Genomic DNA, 16,152 nt, shown 5'->3' on the forward strand with positions numbered 1-16,152 from the left:
TCTCTCTCTCTGGGCAAATTTTTGTGGTTTCTGAGCTTCCACTGCTAAAAGAGGTGCAGCAGAAAAAATAGACACGCTGCTGGCACTTGAGGATAACATGGTGGGTTCTGCTTGATAACATGACAAACATGGAAACATCTCTCTGGGGAACTATTAACTCCCTCTGTGTGCTGACTAGAGTTTACTCGAAGTCATCAGTGCAGATCAAACACAAACCTACAAACAAGTTCAAGTGAAGTGAAACTCAAAGCAAGGTTTCTTAATAACAGAGCTGCCACTATTGCTGCTCTCTACTGTTGAAGACCCAGTGAAAGAAGTAGATTTTACTTGAATTTGCTTAAAATTAATAATATTACATTAACAACATGACAATGTGACAGTGTATCGTCACTAATAAGCCTACAGTGAATTATCAGTTGAGTCTGTAGCCCTTTTTTAAATTTCAGTGTTTTTATGTGGAGTTTCAGTGGAGCATTTAGCAGTTGAAGAGACAGATATTTCCCCAGAAACTAGTAGAAACCAAAAACTGAACTAAAAGGATTTACATTCAGGTATCCTCAAATAGGACTTCAAATGAATGACGATGTTGCTTGGAATCTGCATGATGAGTAAATAGGTAACTGTTTTACTGTTTTAACCATGTACAAGAAAATGTCGGGCTTTTAGCACAGTGGCGGACGAGAAAAGACGCTGCAACTTAAAAAAAATACATGCAAATAGACAAACACAGAAAAATTAAGAAACATCTTCATCATTTTGGGAACACGAGTAGCATTTGGAGAATGCGCTGCAAATCACACAAAACATTGAGAAAATGTGCTACAATACATCACAACACAATGTAAGTGTTTCCAGAGTGCACTGAATAGTGATGCACACATGTGAACATGCTTGTTTTGGCCGTTGTTTCTAGCTCATATTTAAACACCACTGACGGAAAGCTGACTTCTTGCTGTTTGTTTTACATCAGTTGCTCTCAGCATCAAGTTATTGCCACTGGTGCTATCAACATTAACGCGTTAATCGTGATGCAGATAAGGTCTGTAACTATCAGGTTAATTTTCAAAAAAATTGCGTTAATCACTGGTAAACATTTCTGTCTTTAAGAGGCTGCACCATGTTCTAAAGCTAGAGTGATGATACTGACATCATATAAAACTACAAGACCAAACTACAAGACCAACCTTGTCTGGCTTCTCAGTAAGGGGGCTGAGTAACACTTTTGGCGATGGAAAAACAGCATGGCCATTTCACATGGGTCCCTTAACCTCTGACCTGTAGATATCTGAATGATAAAGGGTTCTATTTGTACCCAAAAGTCTCACCCTTTACAAACATTCCCACTTTATGCTAGTCCATCGAAAACATGCAACGAAAAATGCGATTTATCATGATAAACTGTAAAAATTCTGCAATTAATTGGGATTTAAAAAATTAATTGTAGACAGCCCTAATGGCCTCGCATATCGGTTCACATCTGACATATTTGAAAGCCTGGCATAAAATGGAAATACTCAAGTCAAGTAAAAGTAGCTTAAAATCATACTTAAGTACAGTGCACCCTTTAGGGGTGCTAAAGGGTGCAATTTCACACACAGAGGGGCAGAAAAAGACAGCTGGGGGATGAGAACAGGCTGCCTCTATACAGCAACAACCTCAGCTGCCCTCTGTTGCATTTCTTCGGCCACATACTCTGGCTCAAATAAAACAACTAAATATCCAAGTCAGCCAAAACACTGTACAGTGTATCCTTGTACATAACATCCTCTGCACTCACTCTGCACTTTTCAAAACAAATCAGTGAGCATGCAAGTTGTACTGAGTGACATGTTTTAATGCCTGTGCTCCAGAGATAGAGCCGTAGAAATTATTTTTTCAGTTGCCCATCTGTCCATCCTCTTCTTAATAACACTGAGGGAATTTCTTAAAATTTAACACAAACATCTGCTCGGACTCAATGATGAACTGAACCAAGGTCACTCTGACCTTGGGTCCATCTCATCCTCCTGAACCTGATATCTCAAGAAAGTCTTGATGGACCTGTCTTAAATTTGGCAAAATCATCCACTGCAAACTCTGCTTACTTGGTTGATATAGCAAACACGAGGAATATATTCCTTCTATCAACTACATTTACCATCAGCACCGATTGACTGTTCACATAAAGGATGTCATTTTTTTTACTTTAATAGCAATGCACTTGAACATTTAAAGTAAAATGTGAGTTATGCAGAATAGCCATGTGTGTTATGTTACCATATGAGCCTCATAATTGAGTCAGTTCCAATGTACATTTATTGAGTATTCATTCTATTTACAAGTCAGCTAACACAGATAACATTTTTTTAACCACTGAAGTGAACAAAAGAACAGCAAACTAAAAACAACAACTTTCCAACATGCACAGTCAGCACTATCCATTTTGCAGATTCATGTTTTTTTAATGACGTACCGATTTGTGACCGTCACGATGATAGACTGTTTGACGGATCTTGATGAGTCAAACTGACAGTCTCTGGACTTCATATTCCTAAAGCAGGGGGAAGTCAATAAGTGCATACTGTATGGCCAGTTATCGGACAGCCAGAAATGATGACATTAACGGCAAGTGAGTGATCGCTCGCTCAGATTAGATTCGGAGGTTTAGCATTTGGGGACAAGGCCACCGATATGTCTCGGGCCATTTGATTGGTCCCCTGGACGAGTGAGAAGTCAATCTACAATCTGACTCTGCTGGTGGATTTCCACTCTGATAGGATGACAGTTCCATCAATTGTTGGGCTCTGACCTTACCAGCCTTCAGTTGTTGTCACAGAGTCGGGGCATGCATGTATGACCGAGTGTCATCTATCTTCTTTATTACTCTTGCTATTGCTTAATTAACTCCACAGCATGATTGAACGGTGAAGGTTCAAGTGAATAATTTAAAGGGCAACCGATATTACTGGGGACTGTCATGTAATTCTTTACAGGAATATAAGCGAACTAAAGTACATGAGTTTTTCTCCTGCGGGCCGGCTGGCAGCCAGAGATATTCGGCTCCTGTAATGCAGACGACCAGTCAAATACACAGCGAGGGCTCTTTAGGTACAAATGGTGTTTCAGCAGCAATCCTATTTCCCTCAAGAAAAGACTGTGACCTTTTGGTGGCAATTAGTTTTACGCGTAATTTGATTCTGATTTTGACACAAGACAGACTTTGAGCCTTCTCACACCTCTAATAAGCCCACTGGTAATTATAGCTGCCTTAGCCAAAAAGGGAATAATCATTTGGAACTATATAAATGCACATCTGCTGCATGGGAAAGGTCAGAAATTGAGAGATTTAAGGATTGTCAAATCTTTCTAGGTTTGCATTGGCCTTAGAATAAGATTACTTCCCTGAGTTGATGGGCTGTGGGGGGGGGGGGGGGGCGGGGGGGGCACGTCCCCTTAAATATATAGAAAATATGCATGTGTGTTGATGCTCAAATTGTTGCAGAAAAATTCACCAAAATGCAGAAAATGAACCATTAGATGTTAAAATTTTTTTTGATAAAAAACACAATAATGCTTAAGGGCACTTTTTTTCTGTAAAATAATTTTAAACATATAATCAAGAGGATTATAAACATAGTTTTCTGGACATTGCCCCCTCTTTTGGAAGATTTGCGTCTTAAACAAGTAGGAAACAGTGTGGTTTAGTACTCGCCTCTGTCAGAGTAGGGAAGTTGAAAAAAAAAAAACTGATTGTTGGTTTTGGTCTTTGAATGAAAATTGTTGACAATAAGGAAGTAGATAGAATATTTATCCAACAAAATTTACTAGGTTGTTAATCTTAGTAATGCTAATAGGCAATGGGATTTAGCGGGAAGGAAAACAATATTTAATTTTATCTCATTTCAGTTCAATTCAATTCAGTTCAGTTCAATACTTTATTAAGGACTCAGCTCATAGACAGGTCCATAGAAAATAAAACAAAAATAACATATATTAACAAATAAATTAACAAAATAAATTTCAAAAGGATATATTCTATTCTATATGTAATTTGTTTTGCCTTTTTTTGAACTTGAAAAAAGAGAAAATATTAAACAAACAGGCAGATGAAAAAGTAATATTTACAGACAATGAAAAACATAAAGCAAAGATAATGTCATTATTTCTTTAGACTTACATTTGTAGTATTGAATTAAAATACACCTCACCTACATACACCTAAAAATAAAAACTTTTAGAGCTTAAAATACACAGGTAGAGCCGATGTTCTGTTTTTGCAGTTCCCCTCTTGCTATAGCAATAGCTTAAATAGATAGAGAGCAGAGATTCATTGTAAAGTGTTGCAGTGGAATAGGGAATCATTTGTTGATAATAGAGGCAGGTAGTGAGCAATCGCTTCTCTTTATGTGATACATCTTTCTCCCGTCACCTCCTATGAACAGCTACCTGACCACATGGCAAATGTTTCATCTGCAATGGCCAAGACAAACAACACTTGAACAGATTTGTAGTCTGACGCAGGATTAAATCTGATGCGGCAGACTGTGCACCGTCTACAGATGTCTGTGTGTGAGTCTCTGTATAAATTGTTCAGAAATAGTTGGAGACACACTCTAAGATAGATGTTTCATATGTCCATTATATAGCAAATGATATAGATTAGATTCAACAATATATTGCAGCCTGAGGACTCTGGTCAAAACAAAGTAACCTTTTGGGTACGAACCCTTCATTTTTAACCTGTCACACATGCATTTGTACACTATACAATGTGTTTGGTCCAAAGTCTTTACTCTTCACATACAAGTAAAGACACAAAACCTTGTTTTTGTGTCACAGCGCACTGACAGAGGAGAGATTTCTTCTCATATCAGCAGTGACTCTGTCAGCTATTCTTTTCCTGCGTGCTTCAGTATGAGTCAGTCTCTGCTATCTTAAAGACAGACCCTGTGAACCTGATGTTCTTAATTACATGACTGGCAGGCAGTATCAGAAATCAAATATAGACGAGTGCGGTTCCTTTGCAGGAGCTGGCATAAGGCCAACTCACTGTGTAGCTCAGACTAGGAGCAGAAATCTTTATGTTGCCATTTGTTTCATTTTTAAAATGCGATTTCTTGACTGCAGAATGTGTTAGTTGTTTTGAGGGTTTGATTGTACACACTGGTGAAGCAAATGTCCCCTATAGAGGACAATAAAGACTGAATCTGAATATAAATAGGCAATACAGACAGAAACAAAAAATTAAAAAGCATGTTGGGGTTAAATGGATAGATAAATGAAAAATCCGTCATTATCTACTCACCCTCATGATGATGGAAAGTCGGATGAAGTTTTATTGTCCACAAAACATTGTCAGAGTTTCACAGGGAAATGGCGTAGCACTCATCTCCCAAACAATTGAAGCAAATGTGATCAGGATTCAAAGGTTAAGAAAATACATCATAAAACAACAAAATGTCTACATACTGCGCGTCCGAAGTAATCCAAGTGCCCTGAAGCCCTGACCTGCCAGGTTGTTTTGAAAAACATTACAGTAGTTGCTACTTTTTTTAGTATTTATGAGAAAAAAATATTGAAAGAACAATCTCATTATTTAGCTTCAGATCATTTTTGATCACAAAAGTAAGACTTTGAACACAGCTACCCAAATGATGCATATGGACACATTTTACATGGATAATTCTCACAATTTTAAAAATTATGGTCATTATCTGTACAGGATACTTGTTTCATCAGAGTATTTGGCTCAGCCTTATTATTTATTGCATGTATTGTGATTTTACTATGATGTCTTTTAACCAGTCTAACCAGCTGAAGGCTAATTTCCATATTTATGGACAATAAATATTATTTTCTTATTGGTCTAGTGTCTCACAGATAAAGAAAGAAATTATATTTAAATTAGAACTGGGTTTTAAAATTGATGATGGAATCCTGACAGTGAGGCGTTTGGAGCAGGAGTTCCTGCTTTCAGGAGAGCATTGTTGTTCAGAGAACATGCTCTGCCTTCTAATTCAGTCATTTAGCTCTGAGTGTGAGGGATTTCTGCCTTTCCTTTAATTAAATAGGCATCAGTGGCGTCCTAATCTTGTTCCTGTTGAGTAATCTTTCTGAAACACATTATTGGTGTTGTTGAAGTTACAATGCGTTGTCACAGCATGATAACAGTGTCACTTCAGTTGAGACCTGCATTGGTCTTTACTTAAATTATACATAGCCAACTCGACTATCCTATAATATATTAAACAACACTCTGTCTGTCTGTCTGTCTGCATCATTTTTTCTCCTAGATGGGTTTCCCAATCAATCTGAAATTGCACATAGCCATTGAGTATTGCCATAGGTAGAGACTGATGAACTCCTTTGTCTCAGTCACCCACTGCCCATGTCTGTTTTGTATAAAAATACTTCATAAGTAACTTACCTCTTCTTCTGCCCGTGGAGGTGATGAACGAAAACACAGAGAGTACCACTCTGCCATTGCAACCCACATTGTGGTCAAAGGTTGAATTGCAGCTTGAATGACAGAAATAAAGCGTTATTTTTTCATCCTTTCACACCAATTAAAAACCTTTGTTGTTACAAAGCAGATTTTTTTTACCTGTTTATTTGCATTTTTTGGCAAAGTCTGCACCAACAAGTAGGTCTGTGGTCTGCACAAGGTTGTGTTGCGGACATTCCTGAAAGTCTGCATGTAGTGGCAGTGCAAATATCCCCGGGTATGGACTAGAAATAACAAAAAAACTTCCATTTTGGGTTTTGTTTTTTTTTTTTTGATATGATAATACTAATCGGTTCACTTTGTATGACTTTCATTTTTACAGAAAACCCGCAGGCTAAGTTTATATTTGCTAATCTGCGTGTGAGCGCTGTTCTTCCTGAACCTGAGCGTATTATATATTCTGTAGACAAACACACTGTACAATGTAACTCAGTTCTTCTGCCAAATGATATTCCACGGTTAACACTTGTTAGTCCACATGCTCCACAACGCCTTCAAGGTTATTCTTTGAAATTGGCGGGACTCCAAACACTTCAGCATTCCTCTCCATGTCACAAACTTTTGATGGATGATGCTGCTCCTCACGAGGGTTGTGGCTGTCTACCCCCCGAGGCAAGGATAACTGATGGGCAGTGGGCGCTTCCACTCAATACTCGCTGCCCTTGATTAGTATGTCCATTGATTCTATATCAGTGATTATGTAAAAGATGTACACCCATAATTCATACTGATGAATAGGCTGTATATTCAATATCGGAATTCCAGCGCGTGCCTCTCACGCGGGTGGCACTGAGAGGGCTGTGCTTTGAATGCAATGACAAGTTGCTGAAGTTGCCACCATGCAATTATATTAGCAGAGATGTCAAAAAGGGCCAGCTCTTAAGAAAAATGTGGAGCACGCCTTGAAACGTATCCTGTTTTGCGTAGGGAGTTTATATTCACTTATTTATATAGTGACTCCTCTGCGCCAGACATGCTGATATTTTGCTAAGCATATAGGGGTGAGAATTCCTCATGTCACCAGAGTCAGCTTTAAAGCCTTGAGGGGAAACATGAATACCTCATTTAAATGCAAATAAATCCTCGAGACTCCTCTCAGCTGTTGTGATAATGTGGAGTGAGTATATTGACTTAGTTAATGAGGTGTAAATAGCTAATGGGTGTACTCTGGCTTTTACTTTTTATCTGCTCTACACTATCAAGATATCACTCTTGAGGACCTGCTAGAAGGTGGTATACCATACTTAGGATTTACATCTTTTTGCGATGCATAACCATCCAGGCCTACAGATAGAAATGAATTGTGTTTTATGACAGAAGTTGCCATTGTGAGAAAGACTCAGCAGCATCTGAAAGGTTTTTATATCAGCAGATTGCAGAATGTTGACATCTTTCATACATATTTTACTGAAAAGAAATTACATTTTCATGTATTTGCTGGTTGATATCCCTTATTTTCCTAATTTAAATCCTTAGTCCATGATCATTAAAGCAATGCTTTTCCTGATATGTTGCCAATAACTACTGAATCAAAATGATGTTCACTTAAACTGCAGCGGCGCTGAACAAACACTGCCTCAATTTATTCCTTTTTAGCTACTTAAAAAAAGGCACTCTATTTTAATTAATAAAATAAAACAAACAAATAATTTATTGATAATAATAATAATAATAATAATAATAATAATAATAATAATATAATAATAATAATAATGATATCTGTTTCACTATATACTACATTTATTATATTTTTTGACTGGGAACCCAAGCCTTTATCGCACCACTAATAGACTCCATTGACAGAAACAGTAGTTGCTGGTCTAGCCGCTGTCTGGATTAGTTAATGCATAAGGTGAAGCATAGAGATTATTCTCAAAAAAAGTACACTTACACTAATGTTGATTTTTTTTTTAGGTGGCTAAAATAGGTTTTGCTGTGGCCCCATCCACAGCAGAACATTGTTTAGCTTAAAACAGGGTGGAGGGAAAGAGAAGGTGGAAGGTGGGCTATTGAGCACAATGTTTCTGTCATTAAAAATCTTAAACTGTGAGTCAGACTGCGTCGCTAGAAGTTAAAAACATATTTTCTCAAAAAACAACAGCTATAAAATCAATCAAATCTTTGTCGTCTTTGTTCATCAAGAACTCTGATTGGCTGTTAAACACATTTTGAACATATGAGTAGTTAAAAAACAGCAATAATTATTAGGTATCCCCAGCTAAAACTAATGCAGTGTAATAAAGGTCCTGCAATAGATCTCACCTTCATAAAGGATATAGTTTATATATTCATAAAGACCTCTTTATAATTTAACTGCTAATAATTTAGTTTAGCAGTTTGTGGTGTAGTTGAACGGCATTGTGTGACAGGTTGGTCCACCCGATCTCATTTATTTCAGTGATGGTAGCCCAAATATACTATAAAATTAATACCACCATAAACTCCAAAATGACAGATAAGTTGAATCCACAGCTTTCTAAAAGTTTCATAGAAACATATAACTGTCATGTATTTAAATGTGATTATATTATCTAAAAAAAAAACAGCTGTGTGTGGGACACACACACACACACACACACACACACACACACACACAACACACACACACACACACACACACACATTACCTACCATCCACTTAGGAGTCTCAGGTTGTAATGAATCTCCTGGTCACGCTTGGACAGGCTTGTTGAAGTATGATAAGTCGTGTTGGCATTTGGAACGCTCATATGTCTGGGATGTGATCATCAGCCTAATCTGGATCATTGTTTGTAATGCCAGCCCAGGTTTGCAATAATTAATGCTAATGGATCTAGATGGGACATCACGTTTACTTGTTCTGAGGCTATTAATCATTGTTAGCCGCTCTCCTTTTGAAAATTACACTGGTGCTTTTGTGTAAGCTCAGCGCCGAACATTTTCTAATAAAAATTTGAAAGGAGTTATGTTCACTGCTGTTCCTTTATATGTGACAAATTTAATGGATATGTTATTTGAGCTGTCCCTCGCAGGCAAACTGTGTGCTTTCATGCTTTCTTTTGAACTCAAAAGTGAACATGTGCACAGCTGCGTGTGCTCTGAAAATGCATGCCTTTGGTGAAGCCCCCCCACGATGTCCGCCCCGCATCTGAAGGCATTGGCTGTAGCATGTTGTAAATTATGCTTTTCGCCGCTCTCCTCGAGCCCTTTTTACAACAATGCTTCTTTTGCTCTTTTTTTTTGCTGTTGAGAGTGGATGGACGAGGAGGTGGTGTGTGTGTGTCTGTGTGTGTGTGTGTGTTGAATTTTACTAGTGTTGCAGCATGCTTTCAGCACGGGCGAGGCCATGTCTCTGGATGCGGACAGGGACAATCAGTGCCTTTAGTGAAGCAGACATCACCACTTCACAAATCACAACAGCTTTGATCTCAGCCAAAAATAATGCCAAAAAGACTCTTTTTTTGGGGGAATAAATTCAGTACCTTAGATGTCTCTTGCTCTTGTCCACTTTGTTCTAAGGCTCATATTTTGGGGAGGCTTGGGTGCTTTTATCTAACCTTCTATCGTGCCTTCAGATGAAAGTAAGTGGTGAGGCTACTCGAAAAAAAAAGCCTCTGTTGCCATTTTGGAGTGGGCCAGATTGACTCAAAAACAGTATTTTGTCCATCAACTCAAGCCATGTTTGGATAAGAAGGGACTGTCTTCCTATTTGTAGCCTCTTACTTTACTTTCAAGAGTAGAAAGCCAAAATCAATCATGGAACTGAAGGTGCAGCAGTGACAGTGGCGTCATCAGGCCTGGGCATAATAGTGATGTGTTTTAGGACCATAGAAATGTGAAAGTCAATTGTCAAAGACAATTTTCATATTTTAAGTTTTTGCAGTTTTTAGCTGTACCCGGTGATTACAAATAGAAAAAGAAATGCAAAAAAAATAGCTAAAAAAAGTTTTTTTAATCACCAAATATCTTTCAAAAAATACCCCTCACCAATAATGTTTAAAGAAAAAAAAAAAAAGCCAACAAGTTTTAAAGAAAAAAAAAAAGCCTTTGGAAAATTAATAAATAAACCCCCAAAAAAGAAAATTAATATAAAAAAATAAAATATAAAATATAAAATATAAAAATAAAAGTAAAATAATTAAAAACATAAGTCCCTACTTTATGTTAAAGTATTATTTGACATGCCTCCCTTTTTGCACTATCCCCTTCCCTCTCATAATAAAAACAAACAGTCCCTAATATGGTTAAAAAGCCCTGGATCTCTTTTTTTTTTTTAAAGGTTTTTTTTAGGTTAAATAAGATGCCAGAGTGCATAAAAAAACCATCAAAGTGAAGCTTTTCAAGGTCGTTCAAAAAGGAGGATCTTCCCCGGACCCCCGTGACAGAGGTCCGGGCTAAGCCTCCAGTGTCCTTAAATCCTAGGAACGCCCCTAAGCGGTGAAGAAAAAGCAGATCAGATGCGTCCGCTCTCTCATCAGTGATCTCTGATGAGAAAACAGCAACCAGAGATAAAGCCAACTGACAACAGGAAAGTCAATTAGCCTTGCTACGTTAATCACCTTTGAGTGACACGTAAGAGATAACCAGACAGCCAACGTTCCTTGAAAAAAGCGACTGAAAAGCAGCAATTTGTAAAATATGACAAGCTATAAAAATAAATGGTCTAATTTAAGCACGGGGGCCAGATTGAACGCTGCACACGTCATAAACCTCCAAGAAAGCATCTTAAATTCTGATCTTCAGACATCTTTGCTCTGTCTTTCCTTTTTAAGCGCTTTTATGAGTTGGTCACTGCCCTGCCAGTGTTGGGCGACTTTTTCTCAGCCTGGGGAATATAATGTGGAGGGACAGTGATCTGCAGAGTAAAAATGACTGTCGACAGGGAATTTGTCATCCCATCTATGGACTGCGCTCTGATGCTCAATTATTCTGGTGTGGAGGGATGGGGTGTTGTTTTTCCGGTAAGGAGCAGGGACAAACAAATTCATAAATCAAATGAGTGGATTTTACATGCTATGAGCAGTTTAATCTCGCACTTCTTTTCTCACTTTGATGGTGTGTAAATAATTTACGCTTGAGATGCTGCACACAAGAAACCGACCTCCTGTAAGTTGAATTACTTGGTGTTTGAAATGCAGTGGAGGCAGCATATTTATTCCTCAGATTGGAGCTTTTGAATGACACAAATTGGAGCTTTTGCGATCCTCTGTCAGAGTGTGCAGCACTTTGGAGCACTGATGGTTCATCATAGGATTTTGGGGAATCAGAAGTGACTGTTTACTGCAGGGCTATTGAATTACAAATTTAATTGGGGTGGGGTTTAAAACCAGGAAATGTAGATGGCCAGTTATTTCAGCAGCATATTTAAAACCTTATTTTAGCGTCTGATAATGACACATTTTAAACAAATGGAAATGAATGCAGTAAAAGACAGCAGGATCTATTATTTTACGTTTGGGGAAAAAAAAGTCACATAACAGATACAGGCACATCACACAGTGCAGAAACAGAATAAAAAAGAGCTTTTAACTATATTAATGCACAGAGCTAAAACAGGTGGCTATAATAGGAACCATAACACACTCTACCTCTTTCTGCCAGTGTCTCCCTCTCAAGATATGATTGACTGTGTCGCTTTACTTATCCCTGCACATCCTGCCCAAACTGTGCAATGTATAACTGACATTAGAGTAGATCGAGATGGCTCATTCCTAAGCTACTTCCAGACGTTAAATGTAGTTTACATATTTTTGTCATACCAGTGCATCTGATTTATGTATTAAGGGCCGCTCTGAGGTTGCTTCTGGTCCAGATGTGTCCTGCAGGCTGCCATCAAATAGGTCTGGTTTACAACCACCCCACTGTAGAAACAAATATTTGTTTTAACTGAAAAAAGGTAGTATCCAGACTTTCTTAAAATTATAACCATTTATAAATTTAACACATTTTCCTTTTTGAAAAAGTCAAATTTGTAGATGCTAAGTCACATCAGTGATCTTAAGAACAGGCCAAAGTTGCCTCAAGATTTATTTATTTATTCATTAATTCATTCCTCTTTCTATCTACTTATCTTTCCATTTAACTTGTAAGAGTTACTTTGAAGGCCACCTAATGAATGTTAGACCGATATTAACCCCTTTAGCTCTGTTTTTGTCTCCACCAACTCCTCGACCAAATTGCACTTAGACTAAATGAGCAAATGCACTGAGTTTCTTTCATCACTGCTGAGTTGTAGCTGCAGCCCTGCAGCCACGCAATATCTTAACCCTCAGTTATAAAACCTGAGCTGTGGTTCAGCAGTTCTCAAACTGGGGGGGCAGAAGCCCTTATCTGTGGGTTTAGAGGCACTGCAGGGAGGAGCACATGACCGGGATGAAAAATGTGGAGTAGAAAGTTTGATACAACAAGAGTGTTTTCAAACCTGCTATTGAGTTTCAGGTTTCAGACAGCTAAATGAAACACAAAGGACAGCAGACAGATTTTTGACAGATAAGAAAAGAAAAAACTCTGACAGACAAACACATCAGTCAAAAGTGATGTCAAGAAGTATGATCCAGTCTGTTCACTGTCAGTGTTACAGAAAAGTCCTTTTCCTTTATGTTCTAAGAAATAAGAAAGAAAAACAAACTCACTCAGACTTTCTTTTTGGACAAATTAATCCACAATTGTTAATGGTTGAGAGAAATTGTCTGCACCAACACAACCACATCTAGTTTAGAGGTACTTGCTAATAACATTTGCTCTTGTTGCTGTAACAAAGTTGTTTTTCTGTGTACTAGTGTTATTTTTAGTAATTTAATGAATTAATTTAATTAATTTTAGTTATTTTTTAAATCTGTAATTTTACATTAACTGCCCTTTGTATCACAAGTATATTGCACTTTGCTACATTTCAAGTTGCATCCATTATGATTTAACATAAAAGTCAAGTGAAAAAGTCCAGATGAACTGTGAGAGCAGCAGAGACGAGAGGTGATCGCTCGGCTGCTGCAGCAGAGAAGAAGCTGCTGGTGTCTGCGGCTGCAGGAGTGCTGACACTCTGCACTCAGCTGACACTCCAGAAATGATACGCCATAAATGGTTTCGTTCACTGGGCTGAGCTAGCAATAAACAATAGGGCAAAAAAAAAAAAAAAAGAACAAAAGTGCAATTAGGCTAGGCAGCGTTATGTCTATAGCACATTTCATACAACAGGGCAATTCACACTGTTTTAAAGATATAGATTTACAATAAAAGAGTAAAGAGTTAATATATAAAAGTTCAAATCAATTACTAAATGATTTAAATTAAGAATCACATGAGGTGTTATTATCATTAGCATTATTGTACTTTAACTTAAAAAAATAAAGGTTGCATATCTAAATTAATGGCCACAAACCTGCATCCACTGTGAGGTTAATATTGTTTGTAAATGTCCTCTTTGGTGATGTTTAACTCTGTTGATTCTGAAAGAAGTTTCAGAGTATTTAATGCATGCGGTTGTGGTGTCCATAGCTCTTTTTATTAAGTGTTGCAGAATTTTTTTGTCTGAATTTGTCTCTTTTCGGGTAAATTCTGGTGAGGCTACACTGAGGAAGGTGGTTGTACATTTCTAACTTAAAATCAGTTGTATATGCAGGCTGAAAACAGCAGTCTATAGAAATGGAGGGTGCTTGTTGCAAATGTTGTTCCACTTGTTTAGAAGTTGACATTTAATGCATTTTAGCCCAAATATGTTTGATAAGCAGTAGTATCGTTTGTCATCATAACCCTCAGTCATACAGAAACTTTTACTCAGAGTCAGGGGCGTACATAGAGACAATGCAGGCAGTAATGGGCTGAGAAATTATTATTATTATTTATCTTTTTATTATTTTCTAATAATCTCCCCTCTTTTTCAAAACTAATTTCCAGGTCATTTTTTCAGGTCACCTTTTACTTATTTCTTGAGATTTGTGGGACATTTCTTGTCAAGTTGGTCATTGTCTTTTTCCCATGTTTAAGAGTACATTTGAACACCAGTACTTGACTTTAACTTGAGCAAAATTTCTGAAAAGCAGCTTAAATTTTACTTGAGTTCAGTATCCTAGCACTCTTTCATACCTCTGTGTTCAGTGATTGAGGATAAACCGCTACACCAAACTTCTTCCCTCCTTTCACTCGCTTTCAATTTATCTCTCCAAGTTTGGTGTTTCCTGTGACACACCTGTGCTCCCTCAACAGAACCGCAAACAGTCCTTAATGAAACCCAGTGCAGCTCAGTGGCTCACTTTCTATTGCAGCTGGTGGGCAGCCAAAGCTCCAACACCACCAGTGACAATCAGCTCCTGGGGGCTCACACTCCATCGACACGGCTAGTTGTGCCGCCACCCTGTTGGAGCAAAGGGAACATGAACCTCTGCCTCGCTTTGTCACTTTCACAGCGGTGGACTCCTACAAGTGTGTTTTGACAACTTGCTTTTAAATGTGAAGTAATCCATAGTGTCCTCTGCGTGGATACACTGGGAGGACATTCGGACTGCTGAGATGCTTTTCTCAGCTCCTGTATCTGACTGAGCCGAGGTGCAAACATCCCAGAGGCACAGAGAAGGAAAACAAAAGTCCTGCTGCACTTTTTTACCAGTCACTAACGTCACGATAAATTTAGTTATACCAAGGACTGGGAGGTATTTTGGACATTATAGATGGATCAATAAATGGAAGCAGGGTAAAAAAAGCAAGTCCTCCTCCTTGTTTTACAAGCAGCATTAATAAAAGTCTTTGTATAGCTTTAACAAGACTTTTTTTTCATAGAATTTTTACATCTGTGAGGTAGTCACGTCAAAATGACCCTAAAGTGCCAAATCTGGCATTAATCTTTGGAAAAATACAGAGAGTTGATTTCTTAATAGGGCTTAAGAGTCTCAAATAGCTATTAGTTAAACTGCGCTCGTGGGTTAAGACGAGATTTATGTTTAAAGAAATAATCAAAGGCTGCTTCTTAATTGACTTGTCCTGCAGCCAATATGACATATATTAACTGACCTTATAGTCCTCTTCATAAATCAGTGAGCCCAATAATTTTACATTGAGATCACTCGGAGCTGAACTAATCAGTAATCTCATTTCAGAGTGGATTGGTTGCAGTTTTGCGACGAGCAGGTCTGTGGAGAGAGCTGCTCGTGCCCGCACGGCTGCTCTCAGCGACTCGAGAATATGCTGCATATTATAGAGCAAGGTTAATTAAGGTTAATTAATCCAATTTGCAGAATATGTATGGATACATTTCAGACCCACTTGTCTTCATATATTAATTTGCTGTAGAACGGTCTTTTGTTAAAAGCACTGTATGCAGGCACTTTAACCTTAAAGCAGACAACCTTAATGTAATACAAAAAAAACTAAAAATGAATAGGAATAATCAAATATATGAATTAAAAGTTTGACAGGTGGGTATATTTCAGGGGGGGACCGAGGGGGCACATCCACCTCTATGTTTAGAACATGTGTATTTGTTCTCCATAGTAAAAATATGAAAGTAGCAGAGAAATGTTATCATGCCTCCACACCAGTGATAGCCGTAGCCTGAGGCATGATGTTTGGGGCTGTCCATCCATCTGTCCATCCATCCATCCGTCTGTCCATCCATCCCATTCACATAAATGCAGAATCTCAAGAACACCTTTGGGAAATGTCTTTAAATTTGGCACAAACATCCTCAAGGACTGAAG

At 38.0% G+C, this 16,152-nt stretch overlaps 1 protein-coding gene across 1 annotated transcript in view; it reads left to right on the top strand.

Moving 5' to 3' along the window:
* cntn4 (contactin 4) overlaps positions 1 to 16,152 on the top strand; it is a 182,560-nt gene that overhangs the window by 52,226 nt on the left and 114,182 nt on the right. The gene's annotated exons all lie outside the window — the stretch shown is intronic.

This window comes from Plectropomus leopardus, chromosome 2 (assembly GCF_008729295.1).
Source record: "Plectropomus leopardus isolate mb chromosome 2, YSFRI_Pleo_2.0, whole genome shotgun sequence".
Taxonomy (NCBI): domain Eukaryota; kingdom Metazoa; phylum Chordata; class Actinopteri; order Perciformes; family Serranidae; genus Plectropomus; species Plectropomus leopardus.